We start from the raw sequence: 20,199 nt of genomic DNA, 5'->3' as shown, positions 1-20,199 counted from the left end.
TGGTTCTTTTTTTTTTTTTTTTGATGTGGGATTAAGCTTGCTTTGGTTATTTAATTTTCTCAAAAACTTAGTAAATTATTGGTCCATTTGCTTCTAATCAGTTCCATGTGCAAATAAGCACTCCTGGTTCTTTCTCAGCAGTGTTTCAGCCTGATTTATGAGCAAGCTTTCTTGCTTGATGCAGTTATCTTTCAACTTACTGGCAGGTTCCCAGTGCTATCTGAAACAATAGGTGGGAAAGCCACATCTTAATTTGTTCTTTCCTTAGGGTCTTTCCTTACTGCCTCGCTATCCCTCAGAGCCTCTTTTTGTTCTTATATTTCATTGTCGAATTTTGAAGGTTTTTTTTTTTTAAGGACCAGTCAGGTTTCCAATACACTAAGTTTTAGGACTGATTTCCCCCTTATTTCATTTCTGTTTATAATCAGTTCCCTTTCTGATCTCATCTCTAATTGTAATATTTTGTCAATGGCAGTCGGTGGTGGTCAACACACACCATCAATCATTACTTCCAGTCACCTCCACTAGAGAGCTCATTCAACACAAACACTGTCTTCCAAGTTATCACCAGCAGTAGTTTTAACAGGTGGCATAGCACTGTGGAGCACAGATCAGTATATTTCCTGCCTCTTGTTCCAACGTTATCACTGCCCAACATCTGATCTTTAGGACAATGCCATGTAGTCTAGCCCTCCCCCGGAGCTAATTATATAATTAGCTAGGGTAGATTAACTTGTGTAGAACAACACAAAGTAAAGTATAAATAGTCTAACAAAATGAGAGTTTATTTCTTCTCCCTACAATTGTCCAATTTAAATGGCTTTGCTTGGACAGCTGTCCTTTAAGTGGTGAGATTGGGACCTAGACTCTTCTGTTTCATAGCTTTGCTGCTGGACAGAGCCTGAGTCTTCTGGCAGTCTGCATTCAAGGATCAACGGGTGGGAGGATCTGACCAGGCCTAAAATGTCATCTCATTTTAGCATACTTTTCAAAGGCCTACTGAATGATCACTCTTCCTGTGTCTTAAATATGTTGCCAGTATAATCATTCCTCATGATGGGGGTGCCCATTGCATTAGGAACAACTGAGGAAATTTGTTCGATTTCCCATCAACCCCCACAACTGCTTTCAGAACTTAACAATCTGATTTCGGTTCTTTTTCAGAATTGTGAAGAACGGGGCGAAGAACTGAAGGGAACCTGCCGGTCTCAGTGGACAGACAGGAAGGATGCTTTTGAAATGGTAGTAGACATCCAGCAAGGACTTGTTTGAAACCTAGATAGTATAAATAGAGAAAACAAGTAGTAGATGGAGTAACTCTCTAGCTGGCCAAGCACTGGCACTTTCTAATGCAGTGACAGATTTTTATTTCATGTTACCAAATTGTTCTTTGAAATTCTTATCTTTTACAAGAGTCTTTAAAAAAATCTCCAGGGCCAAATTTCTCATGCCTTTTTAGCATCCAGGATCTTATCTGTAGGGCTGCATTCACTCAACAAAGTGATGGAAATCATCGAAGTGTATCATGAGTTTTGATTTGAGGAAACTGCACATTTGGTATCTACATTTAACATTCAGCTAAAACTCCTTGAGAAATTCCATGGAGACCAGCAGGGTAACCTGGGCTGTTGGTAACCTCTGAAGGTCTGAAAGTTCCTTGGTGCTTATGTTCTCTCACTTACTGGACAGCTAAACTTCAACACGAGGAACATCACATTGACATGTCCAGAAGTGACTTTGCTCTCAGCAGAGCTGTATCGTTAGACTAGCATGTGTAAGCAGAGGGAAAGATAAAGAGCTTCCATCTACCATTTATGAAGCCTTCCCTCTGCCCGACATCCACAGTTTCCTAATGTGTGTGCCTTGCTGAAGGTCCTCTCTGTTCTTCCCATGAGAAAGGTTGAGAATGAGAACTCTGAAAATGGATGTTTCTTATAACAGAGTAGAGAAAACTTTGATAGAGTAAATACCGAGGTGTTTAGCATTTCTGTGAGATATTTTCATATAAAATACGATCTGCATTTAGATGAAACCATGTAGTAAACTCTACACAACAAAATCAGCTAATTTAGAAATGGTGGAAAATACATAAGAAACTTTCACAATGGGCTTCTCTCAAATGTGATATCTAGTAGGAAAGCTGTAAGGTGTGACAGCTCATTTATTACTATCTTTGCTTTTAGAACTCCAGTTGATTGTATTAGCCATTAATGATCTGCTTATTTAAGTTGCTCCTGTTTGAACTCCCATGCTTGCAATACCTGTCTCTTGTAGACGGTGACATTGGATGTGTCCTGCTTCACCTCTAAGGGACCATGGACAGTAACACCCCTGGGACTTTTTTAGCAAGTAATTTTAGATATTATGGGACATCTATTATCAATATAGATCTAGTTGTCAGTTGATTTTATGATGAAATGAATTTTGAGGAGCTATGGAAGAAAAGAATACATTTAAGAAAATACTACAAGGAAGCCTACTGTTAACCTGTGGCTAGTAAGACTTTCAAGTGTAGTGTTAAAATTCCGTTATGGCAGCTGTGGGGAGATAGAAACGAAGGCAGGAGGATCTCAAGTTTTAGGATAGCCTGTGTTACATAACGAGATTCTGACTCAAGGAAACGGGAATTAGAGATATAGCTCTATGGTAAGATACTTGCCTAGCAAGTGGTAGAATACAAAAGCTAAGCAAGAGCATGAAGCAGTGAGTCCAAGTTCTGGTACAAGCCAAAAATAAAGTCAAGATGATGACATAAAATGAATTTTAGGGGAAGCAATGTAAATGTAAAGTCAATAGCTCACATGTACTTAGTCTAAATTTAAATAATACTTTAAAATTTGTCTCATAGAATGTTACCACGGGGAATATATTTTGTGGAATAGCCTCATTTAGTAGAGAATCTGCCTTTATTCAGATGCATCAGTGCATTAAACTCAGAATCTATGTAACAGATTCCAATGCAGCCCCCAAATTAGTCACACAGAGAAATACACTATGGATTGAAATGCAACCATTTTTTTCTGTTTGTATGTGTGGTAGAACACAGAAGCTATTTTGTTTCACAAGTACAACATGATGGTTTTTATGGGGGAAGTGAAGAATAATGTATCCAGTGGGGGAGGAATGTAATTAACTTGAATCCAGAGTACCCGGAATCTGGCCAGAACAATAGCACAGTCCTGAAAAGAAATAAAGATTCTACTACAAACTATACTCCAAATGAAAACTAACATAGTTTACCCTGGATACTTGCTTTCTCTTCATTTTTTCTTTCACTTTCAAAGGAACAACAACAACAACAAATCCTGTAATGATATAGCCAGAGAGTATATCAGGGACAGCATGTACGGGTACTCACCAGGTGATAGGGATCCTCTTCATGATACCTCTCTGCTACACTGAACAGCCACACCTCTCCCAATTCCCCCATAAAATGCTTGCCGTTTGGTCCCATCATGGGCCTGCAAGTGGTTGTCAATGGCTTAGTGCATTTTCAGAAAAACATCCTGGAGGAGGCCAGAAGTCAAGAATAAGCTTAGGCACACGAGAAGGAAATTCTGGTGTCCCTGACTGTGGCCTGAAAAGCAGGGTGTGTGCAGGGAGCATTGGACTCAAATGTTGGGTTTCTCATGAACCTGCATTTTCCCCAATTTGAGAGGCAGACACCAAGATGAGCATCTCTAAAACCTGAAGAGCTAAATCCACTCTGTCTGAGTCTTCATGTGTCTGCCCACCCTGTTACCTTGGTTCAAGGCTATGGATATGAACCTGGGGGAAAACCAAAGTTTCTGAACCACTAGACTGAATAAGCTCCATAAATATGACAGGTAGATTGTCAGCTGCACAAGTGCATGCACGAAAAACACAGATACCTTCTGGAAGTTTAGGAGATGAAACAATGCATATCATCAATTAAGTAATGAAACAATGCATATCATCAATTAAGTAAAACTGAAATGATTCTGAGCCAAAGGAACAAAAGGGCTCTGATAATCAGCAGGACCATACCTGTGATGTTTGGCTGGTTTTTTTTTTTTTTGTGACAGTGTCTGTGGATTCACTGTGGCAGCGTCTATGGTGACACAATATACCAATTCACAGCAGCACGGGGGAACAGCTCACTGAGAGAAGGCCTGTTCTATTCTTTAGAGGTGAGTTGAAAACAAAAGGACTGAAACCCACCTCATCAGGATCAGAAATTATCCTTAATTACCTCTTCTAGGTTAAGGTGCTGATCCAGTTGAATGGTGGTTAAGTAAATGCCCCTAAATTTATTGGGGATCGTTAACATTTTTATCTTCCTTTAAACAACAAAGTTTCTTTAAAATTAAGTTTTCCTTTTATAATTATAAAGTTAGTATGTTCTCTTAGAGAATAATGTTAAGAATGTAATCTCCAAGAACTCTGTCATATCAAATCTCCCTGAGCTTCAAATGAAAAACCAACCATAATCAACAACCATTGGTATTTTAGTACTTTGAGGTATTTTTCTCATTATTTCTCCCATAGCTTCTCTTTCCATGTAAGACTTAAATAATCTCATGCTAGCAGTGTCTTTCATAGCATTAATTTTAATCACTTCATGGTATCCTGACATGTAGATTTACTTAGGGTTGAAAATTCACTTGCTAATTGTCTTCATTTTGAAGAACTAATTGTTCTTATGCTGTTTGACATTTTGTTATTTCCTAATGTTTAGTGTTATTGTATTTTTAATTGATTTGTAATAAATACTCTACTTTCTAATATTGTCTGAATTTTATATTACACTATAGAAGACATGAATGTATTATGAAGGTACACACAAAATATAAGATGTATGATAAATATAAGTTTTTTTTTCAGTTGTGGGGCTTGAACTCAGGACCTGGGCTCCGTTCCTGAGCTCTTTTGCTCAAGGCTAGTGCTCTACTACTTGAGCCACAGCACCACTTCCACTGATTAACTGAGTGGTTAATTGGAGATAAGAGTTTCACAGGGACTTTTCAGCCTCAGCTGGCTTCAAGCTGTTATCCTCAGATCTCAACCTCCTGAGTAGCTGGGATTATAGGCATGAGCCACCAGCACCAGGTTCAAATATAAAATTTTTATCCAATTGCTTTTCTAAACTCTGGATCAATTTTCAACATTATATTGCCATTGCATCTCCCTCCAGCAGCATAGAACACTATGGATTATCAGATGATCCATTTATTGGAGAGTAAGTATGGCATCCTGGCATTATAATTTATACAAATGACAAAAGCAATTCAATAAATGAATCATGCCACATTTTTCCACAGAAGTGTATTTAAAAGACCATTGTGTCTGATTGTTAAAAAAATATTTCCTAATGTTGCATCACTGATCAACACTTAATAAATATTTCTGGCAGTACATGGTTCCTAAGCATTTCATCTGCTTACCGCTCCTATTCAAAGTCAGTACAGAGGTGCCATCCACTACCTTGGTCCTCAGAAAGGGAACACTTGTGGTCGTTTATTGAAAATTTAATATTGTGTTTAAATGATTCCTTTTTAGACCTGAAAACTCTGTATTTATGTGTCATAGTCAATTCCTTGGCCATCTCTGCAGCCTCCTAGTAACTGGAAATGTTTCTTTCTATATTTATGATGTTTCGTTTTGATAATACATCTAGCTCTCCAAATGCTACATGTTGTATGTTTGCCTTTTAAAACTCACAGTTAACACTTGAATAGACTTCAATGAGGATTGTGCATTACCATCCAAACTAATTGTACTTACACACACACACAAGCAGAGAAAGCAAGCATGTATGAGGATTACAGGTTTGAGAGGAGATTCTCTCTACAAGAGCCATCCACACACCAAGTTGAGCAGGATGTGGGATTTTTGCCACTGACTTGTTTCCATTCACCATCTCTCTTGTGAACAGTAGAAGCACAATGGGCTGGTTGGTGGTCTGCGCCTGTCCAGCCATTGCTGGGAAACTGTCAGGATTACAATGTTCCTTTGTTGGCCGAATTGGCAGCGACGCCAAGGGCTGAATGGGCCACAGACACTGAACCAGTTATGACGATGCTTGGTGCTTTGCGACGGCGAGAAGCCCTCCCACCTCCCAGGCCGGCCACCCGGAGGCGACAGTATGGATGCAGAGATGTCTCAGTGCCCTTCCAACCATATGCTGCACCAAACTGGCTAATGGAAGACTTGGCGTCTTGATCATCCAAACACAGGAGAAGCTTCCAGGGCGCCAATATTTGCAGAAGAGAGCAAGCAGATTAAAGAAGATTGAAAGCACATCACCAGAATGAGCTCATGAAATGAGATGGGAGGACCTCACAGAAATTGTACCAGTTATGGGCTAAACCCTTAAGAGGAGGAAGATTTTTTTTAAGATAATAAATCAGACCTAGTCACAGGAAAAGGAGTTTCCTTGCTGACACGCATGGGAAAGAGGAGGCAGGCAGCCGAAAGTCTGACCTGATCCACGTAGGCTGTAATGAATTTTAAGTGTTTGCTTTATCATATTAAATCCCCTCTGCCCCCAAATATTCAGATTTTGATGCAGCTGGTGGAGAGAAGGAAAATGAACATGTTGAAGCAGGTATGACAAAGTGATCACTAAATCTTAAAGAAGTTATTTTCTCTGCCAACAGTTCTCTGCTAGCCGAGATTCCTGGTTTTATTTAAGAAATCCACTGCCTTTGAAAGCACACTGGGTCTTTTCTATAGCAAAAGATCAAATGATGTTAATCAGGCCGTGGGGTCTAATCCTTTAATGCAACTGTCTCTTTGCATTATAAACATACCAGCTATAGAAGCTGGAATGATTTTTATCTTAGCTTTTTTTTTTTTTCCTTCTTCTGCCTCTGTCTTTAAATCTTGAGTCTGGCCAATCAGTACTAAACAGTTTCTTCTATTTCCTTTCCAACTCCTCCTGAAGGGACAATTTATTGCTCCATCTTCCTCCTGAAGGGACAATTTATTGCTCCATCTTTTAATGAAAAATTTCAAAAGAGACGGTACAACCACCTCTCCTACTCTCCTCTGTGGTCCTTACTCTTTCAGTTCACCATCTTAGGCTATGTTTTAGTGGAAAGCCACATCCCAGGGAACTACCTGCAGCTAGCTCCTACTTCTTGCTCATTAAGTGGGCTGCTCCTCAGCGATTGGTTGTGTCTGATGGATTCAGTTCCAGTCACCACAGATGTGTTTATAGCTGCTATCAATCACTTTTCTTAAGCCAATCTTTGCTTCAAGAATACAGCCATCATAACTTGAACTCTGTGGCACATTCAGCCTGAAGAAGACTATATTAAGGCTGGGTTTCTAGCAATTGTCTTTAGATATTCAACCTTCCATCCTGCTGGAGCAATAGTAAGCTTCCACAGGGATTTAGAGCCATCAAGGCTGTGATTATTAAATGGGATGTGGTGATAAAGAGAGTAGCCTTGTCCAGGTTTACAAACGCTCTATGCTGAGATACTAGCATGCCTTCCATAGAATGCCACTGTCATAGATAGCCTGAAGCTGATTTCCTGGGAAAGTTGTGATGAAAATCATTGAAAGAGCCATAGAATTGGACTAAAACTTCCACCAGATCAGCTAAAATACATGTATTCCCTTATGTTGTTTTTTTCCCCCCCTCACTTTCTGAGACCTAATCAGGCCTAGCACATTGCAAATGCTCAAAAATTCCTGTTTATACATTTTTAAAAAATCAGTGAAGGTAATTTTATTTTTCAACAACTAGAATGTTCTAATAAGTGCACAGTCTTAGGTCGGCTACTGTGAAACAGTGAGTCCTCCATTTTTGGATGTGTTCAAGCATATATTCGGGACATTAGTGTAGACACGACCAGATCTGATAGTTTGGCTCTAAGCCAATAGAAAATGCCAGCACTTCGTATTTCACATTTTATATTCATATACAATGATCATTAATGCATCTGTTAAAAAAAGGAAGCAATGAAAAAATAAAGTCTGAGGGCCTAGGTAGTACCACCAACCCCCTCCCCCGTTTTTTCTTCAATGATCTTTTGGTCAAGAGCGCCACCTGTCGGCAGTACACCAAAGTTGCCTCCTGCTGTCCAAAGTTGGAGCCGAAGTCCACTGAAAAGTGGACAGCCCACATTACATTTTTTCTTTCCCCCCCATACTCAGTTATCTTCTACAACACAGCAGGGAAGTGCTTGAGATTCTACTGGCTGACAGGAGTTTTTTATGCCAGTATTTTTTTCACCACTTCTACTTAACCTACTTCTCCATATGTATCGTTCTTAAAAAAAAAAAATGGATCCTCTACAGAACAAAATTAATCTTCACATTTTATTCAGGTTAAGAATTATTCTTTAGGAGTGGATGTATTACCTTACCTATAATCCTAGCTACTTCAGCATGGAGAGGAATCTGGTTCAAATCTAGTCTGGCCAAAAAGTATGTGTGACCCCATCTCAACCAATAAGCTGTACTTGGTTGGGTCTATGGGCCTGGTTATTCAGGAGGCATAGACAGAAGGATCTGAGTCTTGGCTGGACCAGGTGAAAATTTAACAGCTTATCCAAAAGAAACAATGAAAACAAAACCAAAATTATTCCTCAGCATTTCCAAGATCTCAGTGGTCTTAAAGGCCTGTGAGTTGGGTTCAGCTTCTACGGTTTGGAGTGGTGCAGCCGCTTCATGTAATTCTCCTGTCTACTTCATAACCTTGGGCCCTGTCTTTTTTTTTCTATTATTTTTCCTGATCTGGATTCCCAAAATTGTACAGCTTAAACCACACTCCAAATTGGGTGTTTATAAAAATGGGTTGTGATATCTTCAGTGCATCTAAATAAAGGTTTTATTTTTTTCATCTTTGATGTACTCTACTTATACTAATAAAGGGCAGATTTCTTGATTAACATGTAAAACCACCGATATTGTTTTTTCGATAGACATATAAATTACAGAACATGTCCATTCTGGTGAAAAAGTTTAAAATAACTTTTGTCTTTGGTAGAAGTGTTGAAGTGCATGCCTCACACTTGCTAGGCAGGTGTTCTATCACTTGGGCTATGCTTCCAGTTCTGGGTTGTGAACAACAGGAAGGCTGAACTCCCTGTCTTTTTTCATTGTACCCAAGTGTCAAGTTGCACGAAGGATCCAATGATCACAAATGCTCCGGTTCCTGTTGTGTCTCTATCATCTGCTTGTGGAGTATCCTTGGAAAAGTCTGCTTTAGATCTCAAAATCCCAGTTTCTTTGCTCTCAGAATAAATGAAAACAAACTTTCTGGGTTTGGGGGCTTTGTAAGTCATGCCTGGAAAGTCCCTAACACACCATGAACCTCGCTGATTATGAATACTGATACCCCCATGGCCTTCATCTCTGTGGTTATCACTAAGATTCTCAAAGGTGAAAGAAAAACACGGAAAAGGGAAATGGTGGAAAACACAGAGAATCATGGTGAGAGCACAAACATTTGCTAAATCCAAATCAGCAGACATAAAATGTTTCATATAATTCCATGCACCAGAAATCACTAGCTTTTGCCATGCTGATGAAAAAGAACACCAGTGAGACAGTGCCACCTAACGGTGGGACCCTGAAACTGCTAGCAGTCGATCAGCATTGAGATGTGAGGCTTGCTGCTAAACTTCTAATTTCTTTTCTGTCTTTATTGAAAAGTCCAGAGTCAAGAAGATATGCACAATGCTTCCAACTGTGTTACTTTTTTCCCATATCTTTCTTTCTCAACCATCCTGAAGGGACTGTGGAAAACAGGCACAATATTTTCAGCAGTACTTTAGATGTTGTTTCTAACGTTTATGTTAATATTTCTCTGTGCATGCAAATTAGCTCATTAATGCCTAGTCAATAATTAACCCACATAGCAATTTTTTTAATTAGAGCGAAAAAGGATGGTGAGATTTTTTTTGACATTGGTAGATCAAAATGTGGCCTTGATCTCCATTCATCTGAAAAGAAGGCAGATAATGATTCAGTGCTAATAACAAAAGTTTTATCTGATGTGCATCCTTCAATTGCTTATTTCCAGCTGTTAAACTCAGTAGTGTTAAATGAGGAGCCCTAAATTGCTCCACAAGCAAACAGTTAAGGACTGAATCCTTAGAGGGGGAAAGAAGAAAGTGATCAGGTTTAATTATCCTTATATTATTCATTTAGAATAGACTTTATGAAGAGAAACTAAGCCCACCAAAAAGAAGAAAATTCAATAGCCCATGTATAGTATAAAGTGTTGTATTGTGTTTTCCTCCACTGTAAGGAAATTATAGTTTAAAGGTTGAACTTTGAGAATGGAAAGGCACTATAAAACTTTGATGGTCCAACTCCTTCTTTTATAGATGACAAATAGCTCTGTGTTTATCTGCTTCATATTTTCGTGACTTTGTGTTGTAACCTTGATTGCCTTGTTTGGGTTTGTTACAGAGCAGTCTGGCTCTATTAACAAGTCAGGTTGTAAAACACCTTCCACAATATGTAGTTTACTGGGAGAGAGCAGGCCTGGAGAAATGAGAAACAGCTGAAGGCGCATGCCAGACCATTGCTGCTCCTGTTTTAAAGGCAGTTTAAAAGTTCCAGTGAGGAAAAATGGGAAGGAACAGAAAGTTAGCAAGGAACAGATGTTGCTCAGCGGTGGCTCTGGTAGAGCTGGGTTCTAGCCTTGGGGAAAGGAAGGCCCATTCTGGCAGTTTGATTTTTCCCCCTCTTACTCCAAACCTTCCCAACCTCACCTAGAGATGACAGAAGAGAAGAGTATCTAGGTCCAGAATACCTTTGCTTTATGGAAATACCATGGCCCTTGGACCAAGACGTTTTTTCTTGTAGCAGTGATTGGTTGTGCTCAATAAATTAATATTTTTAAGACACTGGTGGCTCAGACCTCCTTTCCTTTGGCCAACAAGATTCAGACCCTTTAATGGGTCTCCTTTCTACAGCGACCTCCACCATTTTCTCATCACTGTGTCTAAGGGAAAGTCATTCTAGTTTCTGGGGATAAAAGTTGGATCAAATATAGTGTACACTCAGAAATCTTTCCATCTACTGTCATCATAATAATGGCACCTAAGGAATATTCCAAGAACTTAGAGATATACTTCAATGGACAGTTGAGAATCCTGTGGCTTTGTGGTTTGCTATTCAGTTTTTTGATTTTCTAAGTCAAGTCAAACTTCGAAGTGATTGGAGCAGCCATCTAATTTGACTGAGTTAATGATACCTTGAAGAATCTGGTAGATCCCTAAATAAAGATCATTGATGTGCTTTGCGTTGAAGAACATACCTACTTCATATTTCTTTCCAAATTCTAAAGTATCATTTCCTGGCAAGACAGTCACTTCAGATTCAACAGGTTCAGTTTGGCGTTGCTTAACAATGGGATATGTGTTGAGAAATGTCTTTGTGTTGTGTAGGCATCATAGTGTATTTACACAGATCTCTGGAGTACAGGTCAGTCACATGTTATGGACTCTTGATGTCCTCAAGAAATGTAGTGAAAACAAGGCGTGTGGGGATTCTGCTAGCACATCGTGGCATATGATTTACAGCAAACTTTGTTTTTTCCTTGTTTTGATCGGTTGTGGGACCTGAACTCTAGGCCTGGGCGCCGTCCCTCAAAACTTTTTTTTTTTAATAAGTAGAAGAGTATACTCTAATGACACAAAGGGAAGCGTCCTACATATAGACCAATCAGCATTGTCATTTATTAGAACTGTCTAGTGTTTTTCCCTGCACAGAACTGCATAGGTTATGCTTTCCTGACCACCAGTTAGCATCACCACAAACAGGTAAGTCATACATGGTGCTATGAAGTGATGATGACTATGAATTCACAAGTTGACAGAACATTTTAGTTCCAATAGCATCTGCTACAATTTTGGTATGAAATGTCCGCCCACTGGCTCATCGCAGCTGGCTATGCTGTTGGTGAAGGTGGTGTAAAGTAGGAGGCGGTGCCTAGTTGGAGGAAATAGGAAGCATGCCCTATAATGTCATACCTTGTCTTTGTCCCCACGTCTTCCCACCTCTCTCTACATTGCTATTCAACTTCCCTTCAGGCCTACAGTAATGACTCCAGTTGACCTTGACTGACCTTGGACTGAAGCCCTCTGAAACCATGAACCAAATAAATCTTTCCTCTCTTTAAATTTTTTCTCTCAGTTTTCGTTACAGTGAATTAAAAAAAAATACACTAAAATTACATGGGCCTACTATATGATGACGTATATGATTATGTATATTATTAACTGTCACTATGTCTGTATTTGCATAGTAGTGAACATATATAGGAACATTTTTAGTGTATGTGTGTGTGAGAGAAAGACAGTGAGAAAAAGAGACTTGGAACTTGAACTCAGGACTTCAAGGTCTTGCTCAACTTTGTCACTCACTGCTAGTGCTGTACCACTTAGGATGCCTCCACTGACAGTGTTTTGCTGCTGGTTAATTGATGATGTGTCTCTCAGATTTGGCTGGCTTTGAACCAGCATCCTCAAATGTCAGCCTCCTGAGTAGCTAGGCTAACAGTAACATATTCTAACATAACTTATCTCTGTATGATATGATATCCCCACCCAGAAGATCTTAATATTTGCCCATAGTTTTTTACTTCAGCTTTGGAGAGTCCCAGGACAAATGTGGATACTGAAAAATACATAAGCCATAGTGATTGAAGATTTGAATCCTGGCACAGCAACTTAACAGGTAGTTGATGATGAGCAAGCTATTTAACCTTCCAATTGCAAAAAGCAGATACTAATATTCTGAAATATTGCTCAGTGGCTAGCAAGGGTGAGACTTGCCTGCCTAGCAAGTGTGAGACTCTGAGTCCACACTCTAGTTTTTTGTTGAGAAAACAAAACAGAAACGGTAATGAAATACAGGCAAAATGTCTGGTACAAATTTAGGGGTCCAACCAAGCACATCTTCATGCTCTCTTCCTGAAGTCCTCTTTCTAACTTCTGCAACCCTCTGCCCCCAATGAGATGGCTCAACTCCTCTGTGCTCTAAGTGAGCAAAACTCTACAGTTTACCGTTGGTTGGTTCGTTTGGTTGATTTGATCTTTTTCACTTGGGCTTGATTGTTTATTTTTAGGGATGGATCTCAGTGTTTCTCACTAGCTCTGCAGTTTCTGCAGCTGCTCTTTCAACTGTGTTCCTGTGCCAAGCTCTGTTGGGACCACTTGCAATATTCACCACTTGCTCCCTTTGTAGTTTGCCATCTCCCCCCCCCCCCCTTAATCATACGTCTACTCTTGGCTTATGTGCTAATGTGGTTTGCCTTTTGTGCCTTTCACAAGATATTGATGTGGTTCTATTCCTTCTGGATGCCAAACCAAGACAGCTCAGAGACAAGTGTCTTGTTGGGCTAAATCCAATTAGTACTTTTGCTTTGATGATTTAAATGTCCCAGACTCCAGACTTGCTTTCCCCTCCCCTCAGTTTTCATATTTTAAACTTTTTTAAATCCCATTTAATGTTCTAGATTCTACGCCACTCCAGATGGACAAAATTATTGCAATTTGTGCCTCTGGAATCAATAAGATTTTGCTGCAATATTTAGAAAGGTAGCTTTTGCTGTACTTTACTTAGCCCTAACTGCCCTGGAATAATGACAATAAATAGCATCTCCTTTAGCTACAGTGGTTGAAAGGTGAATATTATCAGGAAGCTTTCCTATTTCTCTTTTAACATAATTTACTCTACACATTACAGCTGTTCCTCTAAATCTGCACATTTTACACTCATGAATGATTCAACTGTGGATGTAAACACTTGGGGAAAAAAAGGTATATGATGAACATACGTTCACTTTTTTCTTGTCTCTGTCTCTAATTAAGGGATCACATATATAACATAGCCCTTGTAAGTAACCCGGGGGTGATTTAAAGTATGCAGGAGAATTTGCAGGTGTCATATGCAAACACTCGGCCTGTGCATTCATGGATTTGGGTATCCATGGGGTATCTTGGAACCAATGTCCTCCGGAGGCCAGCAAAGTGGATATATTCAACTTTGCTGAGGTTTTACAGGAGTAATGTTGTTTATTTAAAGCGAGAATGTCACTATTCAGGACAGATGATTGTTTATTTCTTTGAGTTTGGGGATGGGCTGTGCTACCAGATCTGTGATACCTGAAGGTATCCTTGGGAACAATATTAGGCAATCAGGTCCCCTGAAATATTCACCCAGAACACCCTACCATACTCCCAATGATAAAAGCAAATAAATAGGATCAAACCATAGATTTTATCACTCTAGAAGGAGAAAGTCTAAGCCTAAACTCTAAATGAAATAGGTGAGAGGAGGAGAGTTAGAGACTCTTGAACAATTATGAAAAGCTGTCATTGTTGCCAATGTAAAACAAAAACAATTCTATTTGAAAGGGAATAAACATTCTGAACAAATTATGCATGACCACGGACCAGGAACACAGATTCAAGTTCCCTTGAATGACACCCCCATGCTGACAGAAGTTACATGAACTTTCATATAGGATGGATGTTATCTCTGCAAGGTGGGAAGAGCTCTTCAAAAGGCTCTTCATTGCATTTGATGATTGGTTTTTGTGGTTGTTTTGAGACAGGGTTTCTCTATGCTGCCCAGGCTGACCTCGAACTCATAACCCTCTTGTTTCAGCTTTCCAAATACTGGGATTATAGGAATGTGCTAGCACATCTGGGCTATTTATTTTATTTTTTTTTATTTATTTTATTTTATTTTTATTTTTTGTCGGTCGTGGGGTTTGAACTCTGGGCCTGGGCGCTGTCCCTCAATTCTTCAGCTCAGGGCTAGCGCTCTACCACTTGAGCTACAGCACCACTACCAGTTTTCTGGTAGTTTATTGGACATAAGAGTTTCTCGGACTTTCCTGCCTGGGCTGGCTTTGAACCGCTATCCTCAGATGTCAGCCTCCTGAGTAGCTAGGATTACAGGCATGTGCCACCGGTGCCCAGCACCTGGGCTATTTTTATTACAGTCTTCAGGATAGTGAAGGGGAAATGTTTATCCATTTTAGCTATCCACTCCAACAGTTTTATCGAGTAGTCATGAAGATTCAGATCACATAGAAAAGTTGATGGTATATGACCTAGATAACTTTCGCCCTTTATTTACAATATTCCATCTTTCCGCAATCAAGATGTTAGAGTACAGGTTATTGAGTATAGATGTGGCTACTATGAGAACTTCAATTCACATCAGATCATCCATGGAGACGTCTTGAGCATTCGGAGAAAATGATTATTTATTTATGTAATTAAAAATGTAGAAGCCAGGCACTGGTGGCTCACATCTATAAACCTAGCTACCCAGGAGACTGAAATCAGAGGATTGTGGTTCAAAGCCAGCCTGGGCAGGGAAGTTTGTGAGACTCCTATCTCTATTTAACCACTAGAAAACTGGAAGAGGAGTTGTAATTCTAAGCGATAGAGTACTACCCTTGAGCAAAAGAACTCAGGGACAGTCCTGGCCCTGAGATCAAGCCCTACAACTGACAAAAGATAAAAACAAAAACATCAATGTCATGTTTACACATGCCCAACCCTTACACTGTAACTCAGAGAATCCAGGGGTTGCTCTACCCAAACTGTCCTTGTTGTGCTTAAGCTCAGGGTACAAACAAACAAACAAACAAGATCTTCATTTCCCTCCACTTCCACCTCCTATTCTTGATTTTCTGGTTGCTCCTTTGAGCAAAAAGCCCTGTCTTGGCTCTTTAGTTAAAAGCTGCTGTGCCCTTTGACTCTTTTTGCTGACTGTAATGATAATGCCACGTGCAAGAACGTGGCAAAACAGAACAAAGCCAATCTCTCCTACACTACTTAAAAAAGGAATGACCATCCAGCGTTTATTTCTTCCTTCAGTTTACTATAAACCCAACACCAGTTTTCTGCTGATTATAACTCACCAATGATAAAAGAAATGGAATTTCAAATATTTTTTTAAATGGTGTCTTAAGTCAGGATCTTACTAGGTAGCCTAGGTTGGCCTAGAACTTATGAACCTCCTGTTTTAGTCTCCAAAGTGCTGGAAGTCCAGAACTATACTATCATGCTAGGCTATTTAAAGTATTTTCTTTTTGAACACATAGGCTATACTTTCCTAATCTCAGCACTATTGATATTTTGCACCCAACAATTCTTGTTGAGGGTGACTCGTGCCACTTTATAGAATTTTCATAGCAGCTTTGGGCTTCTACTCACTAAATGAAGTCCCTCATTCCTGCTCCTGTGAAAATCAAAGATGTCTTTAAACACTGCCAGCTATTGGTGCAAAATGACTGTAGATTGAGAACTAGTGATATGGACCAGATGCTATTCTTTTTAATCTAGAAAGGAACAGCATGCAAGAAGCAGGCAGTATTTATTTTTGTCTTGATTCCTAAATCATAGTCAATGAATGTGTTCTGGGATAATTTTCTCAGATCAATCTAAGGTCATCTATTCCTTAACTCAATTTTTCACATTAATAACAGGAATTAAAAAACAAACTCACACGGAAACAACCAAGATTCAGAACATTATAAGGGAATACTTCTCAAAACTTTATGCTAATAAGTTTGAGAACTTGACAGAAATGGGACCTCTTCCTAGCAAACACTGACATGCCAAAACTAAACCAAGATGAGTTAAACTATCTTAACAGGCCCATATCAAGCATTGAAATAGAAACAGCAATAAGAGACCTCCCAGCTAAGAAAAGTCCAGGACCAGATGGTTTTACAGCGGAATTTTACAAGGCCTTCAAAGCAGAGCTCACACCAATTCTCCTCCAACTCTTCAATGAAATTGAAAGAGAAAGCTAACTACCGAACACATTCTATGAAGCCATCATATCCCTCATCCCAAAACCAGGCAGGGACTCATCAAAGAAAGAGAACTATAGACCCATTTCTTTGATGAACATTGATGCAAAACTTCTCAACAAAATTTTGGCCAACCGACTTCAACAATTCATCCAAAAAATCATACACCACGATCAAACAGGATTCATTTCAGGGATGCAAAGCTGGTTCAATATACGCAAATCAATTAATATTATTCATCACATCAACAGGAGCAAGAATAAGAACCACATGGTTATCTCAAGAGACGCAGAAAAAGCATTCGACAAGATCCAACACCCCTTTATGATGAAGGTTTTGGAAAAATTAGGAATCCATGGAACATTCCTTAATACAATAAAGGCTGTATATGACAAACCTACAGCCAGCATTATACTCAATGGTGAAAAACTAAAGCCATTTCCTCTTAACTCAGGAACAAGACAAGGATGCCCACTCTCTCCACTTCTCTTCAATCTAGTATTAGAATGCCTAGCTACAGCAATAAGACAAGATACAGATATAAAGGGGATCCAAATAGGGAAAGAAGAAATAAAACTCTCCCTCTTTGCAGATGACATGATCTTGTATTTAAAGAATCCCATAGACTCCACTCCCCAATTACTCAAGCTGATTCAAAACTTTGGCAAAGTAGCAGGTTATAAAATTAACCCCCAAAAATCAATGGCTTTTCTGTATGCCAACAATGAGAAAAGTGTGGCTGAAATTAGGAAAGCAACTCCATTTGTAATAGCCCCACAAAAAATAAAATACCTAGGAATTAACTAAAGAAGTGAAGGATCTCTATGATGAAAACTTTAAAATCTTGAAAAAGGAAATCAACACAGAACTTAAAAAATGGCAAAACCTCCCATGCTCCTGGATTGGAAAGATTAACATCGTGAAAATGGCAATACTTCCCAAGGCTATCTACAAATTCAACGCAATACCTATCAAAATTCCACCCTCATTCTTCAAGGAAATAGAAGAGGCAATCCAAAAATTCATATGGAACAATAAAAGACCCCGAATAGCAAAAACGCTCCTCAACAGAAAGAACACTGCTGGAGGAATATCAATACCAAATTTCAAACTCTACTATAAAGCCATAGTAATCAAAACAGCTTGGTATTGGCATAAGAACAGACCTCAGGACCAATGGAATAGAATCGAAAACCCAGAAATGAACCTACAGACCTATAGCCATCTAATCTTCGATAAGGGAGCTAAAACAATAGAATGGAAGACACACAGCCTCTTCAGTAAATGGTGCTGGCAAAACTGGTTAACTACATGTAGAAAACTAAAGCTAGATCCTTATATATCACCCTGCACCAGATTCAACTCCAAATGGATCAAAGACCTTGAACTCAAAGCAGACACTCTGAAAACATTACAGGATGGAATAGGAGAAACCCTAGGTCTCCTTGGCTCAGGCCGAAATTTTCTGAATAGAGACCCGGAAACACAACAAATCAAAGAAAGGTTGGACAAATGGGATTGCATAAAGTTGCAGAGCTTCTGCAGGGCAAATGACATAGCTAGCAAGATCAATAGAAAGCCCACGGATTGGGAGAAGATCTTTACTAGCCATACAACGGACAAGGGTCTCATATCTAAAATATACTTGGAACTCAAAAAATTAAACCACCCAACAACAAATCCTCAAAGAAACAACTGCCCAATAAGTAAGTGGGCGAAAGACTTAAAGAGAAGCTTCTCTGAAGAAGAAAGAAGGATGGCCAATAGACACATGAAGAAATGTTCAACATCCCTAGCCATAAAAGAAATGCAAATCAAAACAACATTGAGATATCACCTCACTCCAGTTAGAACAGCAAAAATCAAGAACTCTAACAACAACAGATGCTGGAGGGGATGTGGACAGAAAGGAACCTTACTTCATTGTTGGTGGGAATGTAAACTTGTTCAACCACTTTGGAAAGCAGTATGGAGGTTCCTCAAAAGACTTCACATAGAACTCCCCTATGACCCAGCAATCCCACTTTTGGGCATTTACCCTAATGTTTACAAAAAAGACCACACTAAAGCTACCAGCACAACTATGTTTATTGCAGCATTATTTACCATAGCTAAGATATGGAACCAACCCAGATGCCCCTCAGTAGATGAATGGATCAAGAAAATGTGGTATATATACACAATGGAATTCTATGCCTCCATCAGAAAGAATGACATTTCCCCATTTGTTAGTAAATGGAAAGGCTTGGAAAAAATTATATTAAGTGAAGTAAGCCAGGCCCAAAGAAACATAGGTCCCATGGTTTCCCTTATTTGCAATATCTAGTATATGTATGAGTCAAGCGGAAAAAGTCAGAGAATGTGATGTTAGGAAAACGAACCCTCAAATATGTATTTTAATGTTTTTGTTTCTTTCATGCATGTGTTTCTAACGCATTTATAAGATTATTTCTTTGTTGCTTTGTATGTCCCTCCCCCACAGTGTAACCCCCGCTTTCAGTATAACATGTGGAGGAGATGGGGACAAACAAGTCGTTTAAGGATTCAGGTGGACCTGTGGCAACAATGAGAAGTACAAAATGTCATGTCAAAACCAGCTTTACAATGTCGGTGGGGGGGGAGGGGGGTTTGATTGGGTGGGGGGGAGGCTGGGAAGGGAGGTGAAGGGTAAACAAAGGAGGAGGCTGCAATGCTTGATAAGAAATGTATGCATTATCCTGCCCATGTAATTGTAACCCCTCTGTACAGTATGTTCTCAAATAAAATAAAATAAAATTAAAAAAAAAACAAACTCAGAAGGAAAACAATTTCAGTGTACTTACAAATTCCCCTAAGTGCACACAGAACCTGAAGAAAGCATCCCTCTAAAAAGACTTCTAATTTCAAATATCTTTTCTTCCAATTGATTTCAAGCAATTGATGATTTCTTTGGCATTGCCTCTACCTTTCTTTGGAAATAAATTGAATCTTGTTTCTTTGGATGCTACCAGAAAGCTACTGTGAAGGTGAAAAATTATTGTACTGAGACTTTGGAGGCAGTGGCAAAAATCACAACCTCAGTGGGGCGCTGGTGTCTCAAGCCTGCAATCCTAGTTATTCAGGAGGTTGCGATCTGAAGATCAAGGTTCAAAGCCTGCGCAGGCAGATTTGAGAGTCCTTATCCCCATAAGCTACTAACACAACTAGCAGTGGAGCTGTGGCTCAAGTGGTAGAGCACCAGCCTTGAGCAAAAGCAGCTTAGAGACAGAGTCTAGCAGACCCTGAATTCAAGCCTCAAGACCAGCAAAAACAATAATAAACCAAAAAAAAACCAAACCCTAAAATAACAACAAAAAACCCACTAAAACACTACACCTCCCCAACACCAAATGCTGAAGAATCCTCTGCTAGAGGACTGGCAGCCTCTGCCTTGGGGTCTTCCTTGATTCCAT

This window comes from Dipodomys spectabilis, unplaced genomic scaffold, assembly GCF_019054845.1.
Source record: "Dipodomys spectabilis isolate Male_0828 unplaced genomic scaffold, ASM1905484v1 ptg000001l, whole genome shotgun sequence".
Taxonomy (NCBI): Eukaryota; Metazoa; Chordata; class Mammalia; order Rodentia; family Heteromyidae; genus Dipodomys; species Dipodomys spectabilis.
This window is presented reverse-complemented; position numbering follows the sequence as displayed.